Here is a 16,520-nt window from a genome sequence, read left to right on the forward strand (position 1 = left end):
CTAATGGGGCTAAAGGTAGACAAGTCCCCTGGCCCTGATGGAATGCATCCCAGAGTGCTAAAAGAGGTGGCTAGGGAAATTGCAGATGCACTAGTGATGATTTACCAAAATTCACTAGACTCTGGAGTGGTCCCGGCGGATTGGAAATTAGCAACCGTGACACCACTGTTTAAAAAAGGAGGTAGGCAGAAAGCGGGTAATTATAGGCCAGTTAGCTTAACTTCGATAGTAGGGAAGATGCTGGAATCTATCATAGAGGAAGAAATAGCGAGGCATCTAGATGGAAATTGTCCCATTGGGCAGACGCAGCATGGGTTCCTAAAGGGCAGGTCGTGCCTAACTAATTTAGTGGAATTTTTTAAGGACATTACCAGTCCACACAAAAAATTGCTGCATAAGATAAAGATGCATGGTATTAAGGGTAAAGTAGTAGCATGGATAGAGGATTGGTTAATTAATAGAAAGCAAAGAGTGGGGATTAATGGGTGTTTCTCTGGTTGGCAATCAGTAGCTAGTGGTGGCCCTCGGGGATCAGTGTTGGGCCCACAATTGTTCAGAATTTACATAGATGATTTGGAGTTGGGGACTAAGTGCAATGTGTCCAAGTTTGCAGACGACACTAAGATGAGTAGTAAAGCAAAAAGTACAGAGGCTACCGGAAGTCTGCAGAGGAATTTGGATAGGTTAAGTGAATGGGCTAGCGTCTGGCAGATGGAATACAATGTTGACAAATGTGAGGTTATACATTTTGGTAGGAATAATAGCAAAAGGGATTATTTAAATGATAAAATATTCAAACATGCTTCTGTGCAGAGAGACCTGGATGTGCCAGTGCCTGAGTCGCAAAAGGTTGGTGATTAAGAAGGCAAATGGAGTTTTGTCCTTCGTTGCTAGAAGGATGGAGTTTAAGACTAGGGAGGTTATGCTGCAATTGTATAAGGTGTTAGTGAGACCACACCTGGAGCATTGTGTTCAGTTTTGGTCTCTTTACCTGAGAAAGGACGTACTGGCGCTGGAGGGTGTGCAGAGGAGATTCACTAGGTTAATCCCAGAGCTGAAGGGGTTGGATTACGAGGCAGTTTGAGTAGACTGGGGCTGTATTCGTTGGAATTTAGAAGGATGCGAGGGGACCTTATAGAAACATAAAATTATGAATACAATAGATAGGATAGATGCGGGCAGGTTGTTTCCACTGGTGGATGAAAGCAGAACTAAGGGGCATAGCCTCAAAATATGGGGAAGTAGATTTAGGACTGACCTTAGGAGGAACTTCTTCACCCAAATGGTTGTGAATCTATGGAATTCCTTGCCCAGTGAAGCAGTTGAGGCTCCTTTATTAAATGTTTTTAAGGTAAAGATAGTTTTTTGAAGAATAAAGGGATTAAGGGTTATAGTGTTCGGGCCGGAAAGTGGAGCTGAATCCACAAAAGATCAGCCATGATCTCATTGAATGGCTGAGCAGGCTCGAGGGGCCAGATGGCCTACTCCTGCTCCTAGTTCTTATGTTCTTATATTCCAAGAGGAAGTCTAAAGGTACAGGAAACAGACTGAAGAGCTGAAGCAGCAGTTGAATGGCAAAGAGGAGGAAAGGAAAAGCTGTAGAAGTTTCCAATCTGCAAGACGATAATGAAACCACGAGAAGTACAATTACAGTACTGAAACAAGCCAGGAACGGACTGAGCCAACAGTAAAACCAAAATGAAGGAAAATGACACGTTCTCTTGCAGACGGAGAAAAAACTGACAGAAATAAGATTGGAAAATGTAAATCCGATATTGAAGTGCAACAAACTAGAAGAAAAGGCTGAGTGAATGAACCGATGCATAAGCTTTGAGAATAAAATGGCAAACAGTTGTTCGGCTGAGATTGTGAAGCAAGTAGAAATGAAGGTTCTATTTGCAAAACAGACTTTCAGTGAGAACATGGAGGGCACAATGGAAAAAGAAAAAGAATCCACTAGAACTAACGGGATACATATTCTGCTCTGAATGAACAGGACAAATCCACAATACCCAAACAGACGAGCTATTAAAGAGAAACACAACTCGAAGGAATGTAAAACAGAATCAAATGGTGCCAAGTACCAGAAACAGTACTGTTACCATTCCTCCAAACATAATCGACCAAGATGTGGAAGAACTGTCCAGCCTCTCGACCATCTGAATTTATAAAGTCAGATTTTAGGTGGGGGTGCAGAAATAGCAAGTAAAAATTGTATTGTGATACCGCATTAGAAGGGAGAAATGTTTTGTTAGAGAAGAAAGGAGGATGTTCTGGCATGTTCGTGCATGCACTGCAATGTAAAGACGCTCGTAATCTTTGCACTGTAATGTAAAGATGCATGTAAATAAGAAACTGTATAAATTGTAAGTACCGGGCACAGTAGCTTTACTCTAAAATTGAAAATGCCAATAAAAATATTTATTTAAAAAAATAGTTTCTGGAATGAACGGATAGGGGGCAATTGAAAAATGAAAATCACTTATTGTCACAAATAGGCTTCAATGAAGTTACTGTGAAAAGCCCCTAGTCGCCACATTCCATCTCCTGTTCGGGGAGGCTGGTTCGGGAATTGAACCGTGCTGCTGGCCTGCATGGGTCTGCTTTAAAAGCCAGCGATTTAGCCTAGTGTGCTAAACCAGACCCTCAAGCTTGAAGCTCCATTCGGAGAAACATGAATTAATCCATTTTGGTAAAAATAATATGGAGAGACTGGGTACAGGAGTGACTGGGTGTTTATGTGCAGAAGTCATTGAAGATGGTAAGACAGCTTGAGAGGACGGTTAATGAAGCATACAATGTTATGTTGAACTTATACAAGTCATGAGTTTGGCCTCAGCTGGAATATTGGTGCCCAGTTCTGGGTGCGCTGCACTTAGGAAGGATGTGATAGCATTGGAAAAATCATGGAACGGTTCCTTGGATGAGCAACTTAAGTTATAAAGAGTGATTAGAGAAGTTAGAGCTACTTTCTTGGAGAAAGGGATTTGATAGCGATATTCAAAACCACGAGGGGCCTGGACAGAGTAGATAGGGAGAAACTGTTCTCACTTGTGAAAAGATCGAAAACGAGACGGCACAGGTTTAAAGTAATTTAGTAAAAGAAGCACAAATTATATGAAATGAGTGGTTAGGGTCTGGAAAGCCCTGCCAGAGTGTGGTGAAGGCAAGATCAATTGAGGCATTCTAAAGGGAGTTAGACTATTATCTGAAAAGGAAGAAATGGGCAGAGTTATGGAGAGAAGGCAGGAGAATGGAACCAGGTGAGTTGCTCAGAGAGATGGCATAGAATTGATAGACGAAATGACCTTTTTGCACCATCATAATGTTCTGGTTCTGTGCGAGGAACTGGGCGATGTTACAAGTGGATGATGTACTTTTCTGCAATTGTTAGTCCTGTTATGGAATGTGACCAGTTTCCATCAGCCGTTTCTACTGTGGATATAGGAATTTGTAATATGGCTGAAATTTGACGTGTGTGTGTGTGATTATAATGGAACTCATTTTGTTGTGTAAATTTTATGGATGCAAACATAGAACATACAGTGCAGAAGGAGGCCACTCGGCCCATCGAGTCTGCACCGACCCACTTAAGCCCACACTTCCAGCCTATCCCCATAACCAAATAACCCCTCCTAACCTTTTTGGTCACTAAGGGCAATTTACCATGGCCAATCCACCTAACCTGCACGTCTTTGGGCTGTGGGAGGAAACCGGAGCACCCGGAGGAAACCCACGCAGACACTGGGAGAACAAAAGCACATTCAAGTGAATACCAATCCAAGCAATACATAAGCATAGTGCAAAAATAGAAAATACTAGAAACACTCCAGCTTACTATAATATTGTGGTTTTCATAACTAGTCTTGTGAGCCATCGTACCCACATAGGATGAATCTACCAGATTCCTTTCATCCATTTGTCGAAACTAATTTACCTGTAATTTCCAATACATTAACATACGAGTCAAAATTTTACCTCCACCCTGCACTCTTTCTCTTTCTCTCTTTCCCCCCCCCCCTTCCAAAACTGTCTAGAAGTCCAAGCAGTACAGTCTGAAAATAAAATTGGACTTCTGTATGTAGAGTCAGTCCTGCTGGAGAGCAGCGAAGGCAGACAGGGTCAAGGTCCATGCCTGTCATAATAGTTGCCTACATAAGATCTGTAAAGTCTGTTGGCCAAATAAATTTCCAATGAGGGTCTGGACAAGACGACTGGAAGAACTATCCTCTAGATAGTGCCAAGTAAGGTGGCTTGGGCACGTGCTAAGGATATCCCAAGAAGTTATATAGAAGGTTGCTCTGAGACGCAAGCCAGGAAACTTAAATGGGGCAAGCCAAAAACAAGATTGCGTGGGACTGATTTTGAAGAGATGAGGCTTACATGGGGTGAGGCACAAACCACATCACAAAGCAGGGCCCAAATGGATGACATTGTTGCAGTTTTATGACCAAGTGTGTGTGTGGCCTTATGTCCCACCCAGAACAAGGTGAAGCTCCCCATACCACCCTAACCATCACATGAGGCAGAGCGAAGAGTGTAAAATTGCATGGATGGGATCCTGTGCACCCTGACTCGAACATAATTTTATGGTGGGGCAGGCAAGACCTCTGGGACGCCTGCCAATGTCCTATTCAGCCACTTAAGGGCCTTTTCCTGTTCAGCCTCTGTGTTTTGGCTGGTTGATGCTAGTTGGATTAGGGTGCCAAACAACATTTCTTCCCTCTATATTGGGCAGGAAGGGGAGGGGCCGTGCCTCAATCCAAAGGCCCCTTCAGATTTGGGGTGCCGTCCCCTCGGGAACAGTGGAACTCCGGACCTCCCTCCCCTCTCCAGACAGAGATCACCCCTCTTTGCCCCTGCTGCGTTCCTGAAGTGTGTTCCCGGGGGCATTCTGGCATGGTGCTGCTGAACCTCTTCCTGCCAGTGCAACACTGGCTGGAGAGCTGTTCACCACAAGGCAGGACTTCCGTCCAAGGATGAACTGGGTCAGCCTGCTGCCAATCAGTGCTCAAATTGGCCATACAATGGCAGCAAGCCTGCCAGAGGTGGTGTGGATGTATTCCGAGCACTTGCCATTGTGAAAATATAGACCTTGGTGTTTGTGGTATTTGATTTCGAAAACCTGCAATTGTTGCCTTTTCTCCTGCTTGGATTGGCTCTTGCGCTTTGCTATCATGCATATATTCTATCCTCTTATTCTCTGCTGTGGTATGACCAATGACTTCCCAAATGTATAAGTGTACTCTTGGATACACACTGTCTGATGGCCAGCTCATTGCAATTCATGTCAATTACGAGGTTTCCTTGTACTGCCCCCCCCCCCCTCCCCCCCCCACTGTTTAATTGGCCAGCTTAAGAATTTCAATAATGTTGGTCTCATCAAGCTCATTTGATACGTAACTCATACCTTTGCCTTTCCTCAATTGCTTAAGAAATGTCGGTCTGATTATTTTCAGCAGATTGCACACCATATGCTGGTTCAATTGTTGTGGATTATCAGGGTACCTGCTTAAAAGTAGCAGATACAGCAATATTTAGTGTAGCGCATGGAATCCATAACATAAAATGTAGCTGGAGTAGACTATTTGGCCAGTCAAATCTGCTCGCCACTCAACAAATTATGGCCGATCTTTTAACCTGATTTTCACATTTCTGCATTATCCCCAATCCCTTAGCACCCAAAAATCTGTCGACCACTGCCTTGAACATACTCTGATCATCTGCTGCCCTGCGAGTAGAGAATTTCAATGATTCACAACCATTTGAGTGAAGAAATTTCTCCTCACCTCAATTCTAAATGGCTGATGCCTTTTTCGCAGTCTGACCATGTTCTTCATTCTCCAGTTAGGGGAAACATTTAACAGTATCAACATGTCAGGACCCCCATTCTAAATGTTTCGAGGAGATCACCTATTCCCCAGGGAATATGGGCCTAATCTTTTCTCAAAGGGCAATGCCCTCAATCTCAGGAACCAGGCCAAGTGAATCTTTGTTGCACTCGCCTCTTGGGCAAGTATGTCCTTTCTTGGGTAGAGAGACCAAATCCCCTCTGTGCTTCATGTGGCCTCACCAATGCCCAGCACTACTGTAATGATCATTTATTTCTTTACACCCCAATCCCTTTGTAACAAAAGTTGAAAATCTTTTGCTTTCCTAATTGCTTGTTGTATCTGCATGTTAACGTCCCATATGTAACGATGCCCAAGTTCTTCTAAATGCAAATCTTTCCCAGTCAAAAAAATATAGATTTTTCACCACCAATGTGGATAATGTCATTCTTGCTACATAGTATTTGATATTTGCTATGTTTTTCCCACTCATCAATATGTCTATATCCCTCTACAACCTCACTGTACCCTTCTCGCTGCTTTGTTACCATCTGGTTTAGGATCAGTACCATTCTGTTTAGAGTAGAAAGTTTAGAATTCTAGGTGTTTAGAAAATAAAGCAACATGATCCTACTGATTTTAAACCAAAAAATAAACTTTACTAGACTAAGTCAGAAAATTAAAATAATTTCCAATATTTATCTTAACCACCAGTGTTCAGAGTTAGCATGAATAACAAGGGAATTAAAGGCTAACTCTGGTTGAATATGTCACACTACACCGTAAGTGGCAGAGCCGACGAACCACCGATTTCTCAGCAACACACCCAGAAGTCAGGTGGCCACTTGAGTTACAGAATCATTAGAACCATCTCCCTCATGAGGGATTTCCAGTCTTTACTTTAGAAGATCTAGCCTCTGAATTCCCTCAATGTCACTGCAACCCGAACTGCCTCAGTGACTGCTCGCAATCCTGATGGTTGATCTCTTCTCCTGAGAAGATGTTCCACTTGCTTCCCAGGGCTGCACTGCAGCACCAACTGATGGGCACAACTCTGCTGAGCAGAACACCAATGCTCCAAATGGTTAGGGTGCCCCAAGAACTGCAGCACAGAGTCACCAATCCTACGCTGCCTTTTCAACTAAATTCTCCCAAGCTTCTACCTGGAGCCTGCCAAAAGCAGCACTTTTGCCACCTGGACTCTCTTCTTCGGCCTCCTCTCCCAGTGGTTTCTCTCCTCGGTCTCTTGGTTTCCCATTACACAGATGCACTGCCCAATCCCTGCAACTCTCAAAACAATGTTAAAAACGGTGTTGTCACATGTGTTGGAGCTTTTGGGCCTGCCAGGAAATTGAATCCTCAGCCTCTGCCCAGAGCAAGATAAGTTCACACTTTTTGCTAACGTTCCCACCTTGCATTGTGTCATCAGCAAACTTTATGAAGTTGCACTCGATCCTTTCATCCAAATCCGTAATATAGGTTATAAATGGCTACGGTCCAAGTACTGATACGTGCGATACTCTTAGTTGCAGCCTGACAACCCAAAAATATCCTGTTTGTTCTTCTTGATTTCTGTCCATTAACCAATCCTCAGTCCATGCTAATATATTACCTGTGCCACCCTCCTAGAAATTCTACTTTTGTGTAATAACCCAAGATGATTGAATGTTTTTTACAAACCTTATACATTTGGCTCTCCTTTTTCATTTTTCTTTTTGAGGATATATCTGTTACCTGTGTTTAAGCACATGATTAAATGAAATGTCTAGTTACTGCACCCCTGATGATGGATTCTGTTACATCGTTGTGTACAGGGGATTTGTCACAACTTAATTTATTCAGTACTATTTCTCTTGACACTGATTTCTTTAAGTTCACTCAAGGTCGCTTGACCCTTGGTTCCCTATAATTTCCAGAAATGTTGTCTTCTGCAGTGAAGATAAATGCAAAGACTTTGTTTAATGCCTTTGCCATTTCCTTATTCATAGAATTTAGAATTTACAATGCAGAAGGAGGCCATTCGGCCCATTGAGTCTGCACCGGCCCTTGGAAAGAGCACACTACCAAGCCCAAACCCGCACCCTATCCCCGTAACCCCACTCAACCCAATCTGGGACCCTGGAGCTGTGAAGCAACTGTGCTAACTACTGTGCCCCCCAAATTCCGTATTTATGATTTCACGTTTCTACTTCCAATGAGCTCATGCTTATTTGACTAAGGTTTTCTATAATGGGTAAATCAAAAGATATTTACAGTCTGCTTTTGTGTTTCTTGCTAGTATATCTTTCTCTTTTCTTACCAAATTCGGGGTTCCCTTTTGCTGAATTCTAAAATCCTCCCAATGCGTTGGCGTACTATTCAACAACATTTCTAAGCCTTAGAGTTCCGAAGTACACTGCATCTACAGGTTCCCCTTTATTCACCTTCCTTGTTACTTCCTCAAAGCACTCTAATAAATCAGTCAAGTACTACAGTATTTCCCTTTCTCAAAACCACATTGACTCTAAATGATCTCATTATTTCTAAATATCCTGCTATAACCTCTTAAAGTTTAGATTCTAGCAATATTCTGTGATGTTAGAAAAACTGGTCTATAGTTTCCTGCTTTCCTTTTCCTCCTTTCTTGAATGAAGGTGTTTGTTACATGAGCTATTTTCCAATCCACTGGGACACTTTTTCAAAATCAAAGAAATTTTGGAAGATTATATAACCAATGCATCTACTGTATCTGCAGCCACTTTAAGACCCTAGGATGCGAGCCATCTGGCCCTGAGGACGTATCAGCCTTTAGGTCTAATAGTTTCTGAGCACCTTCACATAATAATAATAATAACAATCATTTATTGTCACAAGTAGGCTTCAATGAAGTTACTGCAAAAAGCCCCTAGTCACATTCCGGCGTCTGTTCGAATGGCTGGTACAGGAATTGAACGGGAAATCTGACAATGGTGATTGTGTTCCTCCCCTTTCACCTTTCACCTCACCTCAATAAGTTTCTTTCAGAAATTTTCTAAGGCTTCTGTAGTGAAGACGCAGACAAAATGCCTGTTCAATGCTTTCTGCCACTTCCTTATTTTCCATCATTATTTCTACAGAGAAAACACCAACCCTGTCTTTCGTTACTCCTTTCTGATTTAAATACTTATAGAAACTCTTACTGTTTGGTTTTATATTATTAGCTAACTTTAGTTCATTCTCTATTTTCTCCTTTAAAGTTATTAGGAACGTAGAATTTGGAGCAGAAGTAGGCAATTCAGCCCCTCGAGACTGCTCTGCCATTCAATCAGATCATGGCTGACCTCTTTCTGGTCTCAAATCCACCTCCCTATCTGTTTTCCCCCATATCCCTTTAACCCGTTTTTTAAAAATAAGTTGTTTTTTAAAAATGTATCAAAATAGGTTGCAGCAAATAAACACCCCAGGAAGCATAGTTCCCAGCAAACAACTGTACAGTATGTACAGATTTTTTCCCTTTATCACCCACCCCCCTTCCACCCCAGCTGTGAAAAAGCTCCTCAAACACGGTCACAAACATCCCCCTCCTTTTCTCCCTGCAAAACCCCTTAACTCATACTTTATCTTCTCCAACTGCAGGAAGTCTTACAGGTCACCCAACAAAGCGATGCCGACTGCCACTCCAGTAAAATTCGCCGCCGTGCAATCAGAGAGGTGAAGGTCTTCTTCCTCCTTTTCATGAGCTCTGGCTTCTTTGAAACGCAAATATCATCACCAAAGGGTCCGGGCCCCCCTCCTCCTCCACTATCCTGGTTAAGAATGCAATATTTGTTCCAGAATAGATTTTATACGCTAGATTTAAACTTGTCATTTTTAGACATGATACATAATTCTACACTCTCACTCTTCGCTCTTCCCTAGAGGCCCTTTCACTATACAGTTATGAATTAACTCTTTTGTTTCCTGGTTGGTACCTCAACATCCTGATCGCGAAGCTATGCTGAATGCAGAACAAATCCTCTATATTATTACTGCATGTTTGGTTTCCATCCAGTCTAGAAGAAGATTTAAGGTCCCATAATTACTGGAGTGTGTTCGTTACATGTATCTTTAATTTTTTGATTTATCCCTATCCGACACTGTAACTAGTATTTAGGGGGGCCTACAAACAACTCCCACCAATGCTTTCTGAGCTTAGATAATTTATCTTTACTCTTTTATCCTATCCCGTATCTGAGCTACCCTTTCCATATTTCCTATCTTTCTAAAAGTTAACTTGGAATATTTTGTTCCCCATCGTAGTCAGTTAGACTTTGTGATGAATATTAAATCAGATTTATTAATTTCTATATATGCTATTAATTCATGTAATTTGTTGCAAATGCTTGCATTCGGATGTAGTATCTTAGCTTAGAGTTCTTTCTGATTTTCCTTGACATACCGTAGTCATTAATGCCCTATTAACTTTTGTTAAACTCGGGACTTCCGGTGGTGGCATGTTTGGAGTAGTCCCATACTAGGTGGCTCCTGCCAGGATACTTTATAGCCCTTTCTCCCAGTTTTTGGTGGGTGTTTGGGTTAAAACTTAACTAATTCGATTGGATGAGGTGCTCACACAAGAGAAATGCCCAGGAAGTCAGCAAGTAAAGAGTCGTCGACTGATTTGGAGCCTCTTGAGGCTCTTCTGCTGAGCAAATAGCAGAGGCCGCTACCGAGGTTCTGGCCACTCCACTGACGACCGAGATGTTTACAAGCATCTTGGCTGTCTCCGAGGACCCCCACAAATCAATAGAAGTGACCTTCGCTCCCATTCGGTTGACATTGGCAAAGACTGATGAGATGGTAAAGGCTCATGGTGTGGAACTACAGGATGTAGAGGCAGCTCTCTTGGAGCAAAGCAGTCAGGTTGTCTCCTTGGAGGCTGAGCTGACAATGTTGGCCAAAAACAGAACCGAGCCCACTGGTCACTCCGGCAGAAGCCCCCATTCCGGCAAACCACCACGGGCAATCATCGTAAGGTTCCATAGTCATTAGGAGAGGGAACAAGTCCTGAGGTGGGCAAAGGATCACTGAGACTACAAATGGGAAGACCATACCATCAGGCTCTATCAAGATTTGGGAGCGGAACTGACTAAAAGGCAGGTGACATTTAAGGTGACTGGAGTTTGGTCTGTGGTGGTATACCCTGCATGCCTCCAAGTGACTTATAATACGAAGGACTATTATTTCAATGCACAATGGAGGAGGCTGATGCTTTTGTTAGGAAGTATAGGCTGGGGGCGAGTTAATTGTAATTTTTGCAAAATCTTTGTATTGTTGGGGAGGGCATGTGATTATGGAGACTTGATTATGGGGTTTCTTGTACAAGTTTGTATTTTATCGTTCTTGTGTGGGATGGGTGTTTTTTCTTTGTTTATTTAAGTTAGATTTGGGCAGGGGCTGGTTGTTATGGCTATTTATTTGTCTTTACTCCAGGTGGAGCTGTCATACTAGGTGCAGAGCTAGCTCATGGGAGCAAAGTGGTGGGGGTAACTGCAGTTCATTATTTTAGTGTAATTTTAGATAATAATCCTAGGGTTTTTATTTGGGATAGTTGAGGTAGGGGTTATGGTCTTTTGTTCATCTTTTGGTTGTTTTTGTTTATTTGGGTGTGGTGGTGGGGGCAGGGATTGTTTTCTGATGGTGACTACAGCTTGCTCTTTGTTTTGTCTTTATGGAGGGTTTGGTGGGCTCGCTGTTTGTACTCTTAAGTAGTTGCTGGATTACCATTTCTTAGTGGAAATGGCTGATTATGGCATGGGATGAGGTGGAAGGCCCAGCAAAAAGGTTGAGGATATTTTATCACCTGAAAAGTTTGAATACCGATGTGGTGTTTCTGCAGGAGACCATTTGTGGGTCGGGCACCAGGCAAGGTTACGGAAGGGATGGGTGGGGCAGGTATCCCACTCTGGTTTCAATGATGGGGGGCCCAGGGGGTTCGATTCATAAAAGGGTTCTTTTTCGGCTGCTAAGATCTTGGCGGACCAAAACAAGAAACATGTAATTGTCAGTGAGTCTTTGGCGGGAACCTTAGTGGTCCTAGTTAATATGTATGCTCCAAATTGGGATGACACTGCTTTTATTTACAAGTTACTGACTTCTATTCCTGACTTGGGGATAACACCAGCTAATTTTGGGGGGTGGGGCTTAATTTTTATTCGACCGTTGAGTGAACCGATCTAGATCCAAGTTTCTGATTCCATCATGGGTGGCTTTTATGCAGCAGATTGTGTGGGGCAAATCCGTGGTGGTTTTTGCATGAGTAATGAGGACGTTTCTTTTATCTCCCATGTCCATCAGGTTTATTCTCAGATTTGCCTTATTTTGTGGTCAATAGGTTTCTCCTCCCTGGGGTGAAGAGCGTAGGGTAATCAGCAATTGCTATCTCAGATTATGTGGAGTGGGATTAAGTGAGGCAGTTAGTGCATACCATCTGCCCTTCTGTGACAATCTAACTTGTGTATATATGTTTTTATTTAGTTTGTTAATAATGTCTTAACTAGCTTTCAATCTATTTTGCAGTTTTTAAAAGTTTTGAGTCAAATTCTAAATGTTAAAATAACTTTTAAGCTTGAGAAATGCTTACTTGAAAATCCCCTGTTTCACCAAATTCCTGACTTTAGCTACCTGAGTGCCCTTTCAGGAATGTGCTGTGCTCCACATTTGCCACCGCTGTGCACACAGTAAGAGTGCTGAAATATTACTACATTTCACCTGCAGCAGGTGGACAATGAGCTATCTTTTCTAAATATTTTTCAGTATGCTTACTCTACCGTTATCTGAGGTTAAGTCCCTCATTGTAATTGAATATGTAATGTGGACCAAATGTCCATCCTCCTCTGTATCAACACATTGAATCAGGCCGCAGGTGTCCCAGGTAACCAGGCTGCACGGCCCTCAGTCCTCTGAATCACTACTAAACTTCGGTCTGTAATACTCTAGGGTCCCTAAATTATTTTATTCATGGGGAAATCTGAGCTCCTTTGCATACTGTTGATTGTTTGGTAATTTTCTTATGATTTCATGATTTTCATGAGGGGAACTACCAGACACTACACATACAAATTTTGCTTGACTGACGAGAGTTTGCTCAATTTTGAGCAACCATGATTTCCCCCCCTCCCCCACAGAGCTAAATTCCATTAAACAATTTCCATTAACATTAAACAAAGGGGTTGAAACACTGCCAGTGCAGCCAGATAATATTCTTTTACATTTGATCGCAAGTCCTATTCCAGCTGAAGCTTAATCGGTGAATGCTTGACCCATGGTTGGTACCTTGTAAGTATTGATTATCAGTATCCCATATCTCTTGATACCTTGGATCTCCTGTCTTTCATTTCTTAAAACTGACATAGCAATGCTTGTAATTTTATTGAATTTGGCACTTTTTCATAGGCCCCTGTTGTACCTTATAGATGCGTTTGACTTCCAATTATTGCAATTATGCCAAACTCTATTCATTAACCCAGTTGGGATATTTTGTTTATCCCAATGGCTTTGACAGTGGCTCCATCTCCTGGTTGCAAGAGTGTGGCTGTCATTGGATTGCCAAATCTTGAATATCAATAAATTCACTTTATGGCCTGACCATAATTTTGAAATGTTCTACACCGTTCTTTCCTTCATTTTCTACTCTTGGTTGTTTATGTTTTCCTCCATTTCTTATACTTTTACCTGTATCAGTGCCGTAAGATACAATAGTGTGAATGACAGTTTATTTATTCATAATGTCCATAAGTTTGACGAGAGAAATGTACAAGTTAAGGATTTGCTGGGTCTAGTTTAGCTGAATATTAACTCCTGTACTGTTTTGATTGAAGGTGCAACAACCAAACCAAAGTAGGAAAAAATGGTGATAGTCCCAGTGCTGTCTCTCCTGTCAACATAAGACGGCTTTATACGATGGCCACTGATACCGCCTGCTGGTCTGCACAGCAAATCAATGATGTCACTCTGCTGTGCCCAGCCTGTCAGTGCCCCTGTGTGCATGCAGCAGTGATATCTTCATGCTATGACTCAGTGGTGTCAGTAAGCTCTTGCGTCACTATATGGCACTAAATGGTTCCATTGAGGAACTGCTGCATAATGAGATTTCCATTTGTCGTCTTACCATTTGTTGGGGTTAATTGGAAACCTGATATACTGCAGCCGCTTTATCTGTATGAGCATTTGTGCAGACCACTCCTTCTGCTTGAAGACAATCGCAGGATAGATCTCCATCTCTGGTAACCTCCACCCACTTAGTGCTTTTTTTACAAATTTGTTTTGCTTGAATACATATTCAAATAGTTGAGTTTTGGGTATTTCCTCAGTCTAGTGGATTTGGAACTTTATGGATCCAATAAGGATGGATACAAGGACACAGCCAGAGCAGTGCCAACTTTAGTCCTGGCTGCTGCCTACTCTGTCACTCGCAATGATGACATGGAGCAACAAATTCAAAATTATGTGCAATAAACGCAGCCTTTTCTCAACCTGTGATTTCCAACAGTTGTCCTGATTATGTTCCCATAAATTGTTCATGGTAGGTGAAATATTTTTGAGAGCTCGAGTTGCAGAAGAACACTATTGCAAGGTAACTTAACTATTAACTTAATGGAAGAATAATTTTAAATATATACGTATTTAAAACCCCTGTCTGAAAGGTATCCTTCACAATAATACATTTCTTTTCCACAAATTTAAAGTCCCATTTGTTGTCAGGAATTTGGGAAATTTACGAATTTAACAGTGAACTTGAGGTGAACAAATAAGCAACGAGACTAGCAGGCGTCTAGGGAAATAATGAGTTTTGATTTTCCCAGTAACAAGTTTTCCAGGCATCTCAAGACATTGAGGAGCGAATGGCCACATCAAATCTTGTTTACCAGAGATCAATGGGGCGATACAATTTCTTTTAAAATGTGTTCTTAGGATGTGGATGTTGTTTGCCCATCCCTAATTACCCTTGAACTGAGTGGCATTTTAAGAGTCAACCCTATTGCTGTGGATCTGGAGTCGCATGCAGGCTAGACTAGGTAAGGATGACAAATCTCCTTCCCTAAAGGGCATTAGTGAACCAGGTGGGGTTTTACAGCAATCGATAATGGTTTCATGGTCATCATTAGGCTTTTTTAATTCAAGATTTTTTTTTATTGAATTCAAATTTCGCCATCTGCTGTGGTAGGATTCGAACCTGGGTTTCCAGAGCATTACCCTGCTTGTCTAGATTACTAGTCCAGTGACAATACCATGAGACCACCGCCTCCCTAAATCCTACCGGCAAGCAATTTGAGAGATGTAGTTAGCTGAATGCACAGGGTGGAATATCAGAGATTGAACAGTATTAACTGCGAGCACCCTCATTGCTGGATGGAGAACTGGCCCACAACCTGTCACAGACCAGTCCTATCTGCAATCCGAGCCATGGATGTCTGTTCTATCTAACATTTAGAGCCATGGAAAATTGCAGATATTCTCCTTTAAAAGATGCAGTGTCATGCCTTTCCTGAACCTAAGCAGTACTGTGTGGCAACTATTAACTGGATTTGACCTGTAGAATTACTGAAATTGCTTGGGAAAAGGAGTGTCTCTGTGTTTGTGGGTGCATTATGGAACAAGAGGTAACTTCAGATAAAATGGTGTTCGTTATTAATATACTTAAATGTCATAGTGTGGATTAGCCTTTTCTCATGTATTTTTCCTTTGTTAATAAATATTCTTTATTAATTATTTACACTGACTGACTGGTCGGGTTCCTCACTGGATTGTACATGGTTCCTCAATTATTCCAAACCAATGCACACTAAGAACCAGTGTTTCAGGTTATCCTTTGAGATTTTGTGACATTCTTACGGGTAACATCAGCAAGGTTCTTAACATTGTATAAAATTAGGAGCACCATAAATAAGTAGTACTTGCATTAAGGCTCAATAAACTGCATTAGTTTTTAAACTGTTTATTGATTGCATTAAGATCCTATACATGTTCCACTGTAATTGATACAATTGAATATTTTGGCACCGATGCCGATGCAGCTTAGCCTGGGCTCAGTATATGTAAATCACTGTATATATTTAGTATCATCCGCATAGGGTTGCATTTTGTTCTATTTGTGTCTGGTCTGTTACAAACACCAAATTTGTCGTCATCTTCAATTTAGATTATACTGGACGTTAGAGGTGAAGTATGCGTCAAATTCAAGAGTTGATTCAGTATGCTGTACAGCGAGGCTATTTGATCCTCCAGATTTGTTGGCCTGGATTTTCCCACTTGGTTGTTCTGATTTTTAAAAAAATTTAAAGCAGATTTTGCTGTAAATGGAAAGAAAAGATGCAAAAAAATTTAAGTGCTAATTACGTTCAGTACTACTGGAGTTTCTGCTGTCATTTGCACTGGTTTTAAAATGTGATAGTAGAAGCTGACCCCTCCCCCAGACTGAATCAACCACTATTTGAAGTTTCCCAGCCTCTCGAGAGGCTCCAGAAATTCATCAGCTTGTTTAGATACAAGGGCACTGGAACGGTTTAAAAACGTTTCTAATTTATTAGAATGGAACCGGTGTGCGCTAATATAGCTAGGATTAGACATTTTAAAAATCTTTTTACTCACCGGTGATGGGCTGACACTGATTTAGCAAAGCTTATTTTTTAGTGATAAACCAATTGTCAGCTTTATTAATAATGGTCTACCTAGTTACCATTCTTAATTATT

The 16,520-nt window shown here is 41.6% G+C and overlaps 1 protein-coding gene across 4 annotated transcripts in view; it reads left to right on the forward strand.

Moving 5' to 3' along the window:
• The window catches only part of igf2bp3 (insulin-like growth factor 2 mRNA binding protein 3), a 199,928-nt gene that overhangs the window by 150,735 nt on the left and 32,673 nt on the right, over positions 1 to 16,520 (forward strand). The window lies entirely within an intron of this gene.

This window comes from Scyliorhinus canicula, chromosome 5, assembly GCF_902713615.1.
Source record: "Scyliorhinus canicula chromosome 5, sScyCan1.1, whole genome shotgun sequence".
NCBI classification, from domain to species: Eukaryota; Metazoa; Chordata; class Chondrichthyes; order Carcharhiniformes; family Scyliorhinidae; genus Scyliorhinus; species Scyliorhinus canicula.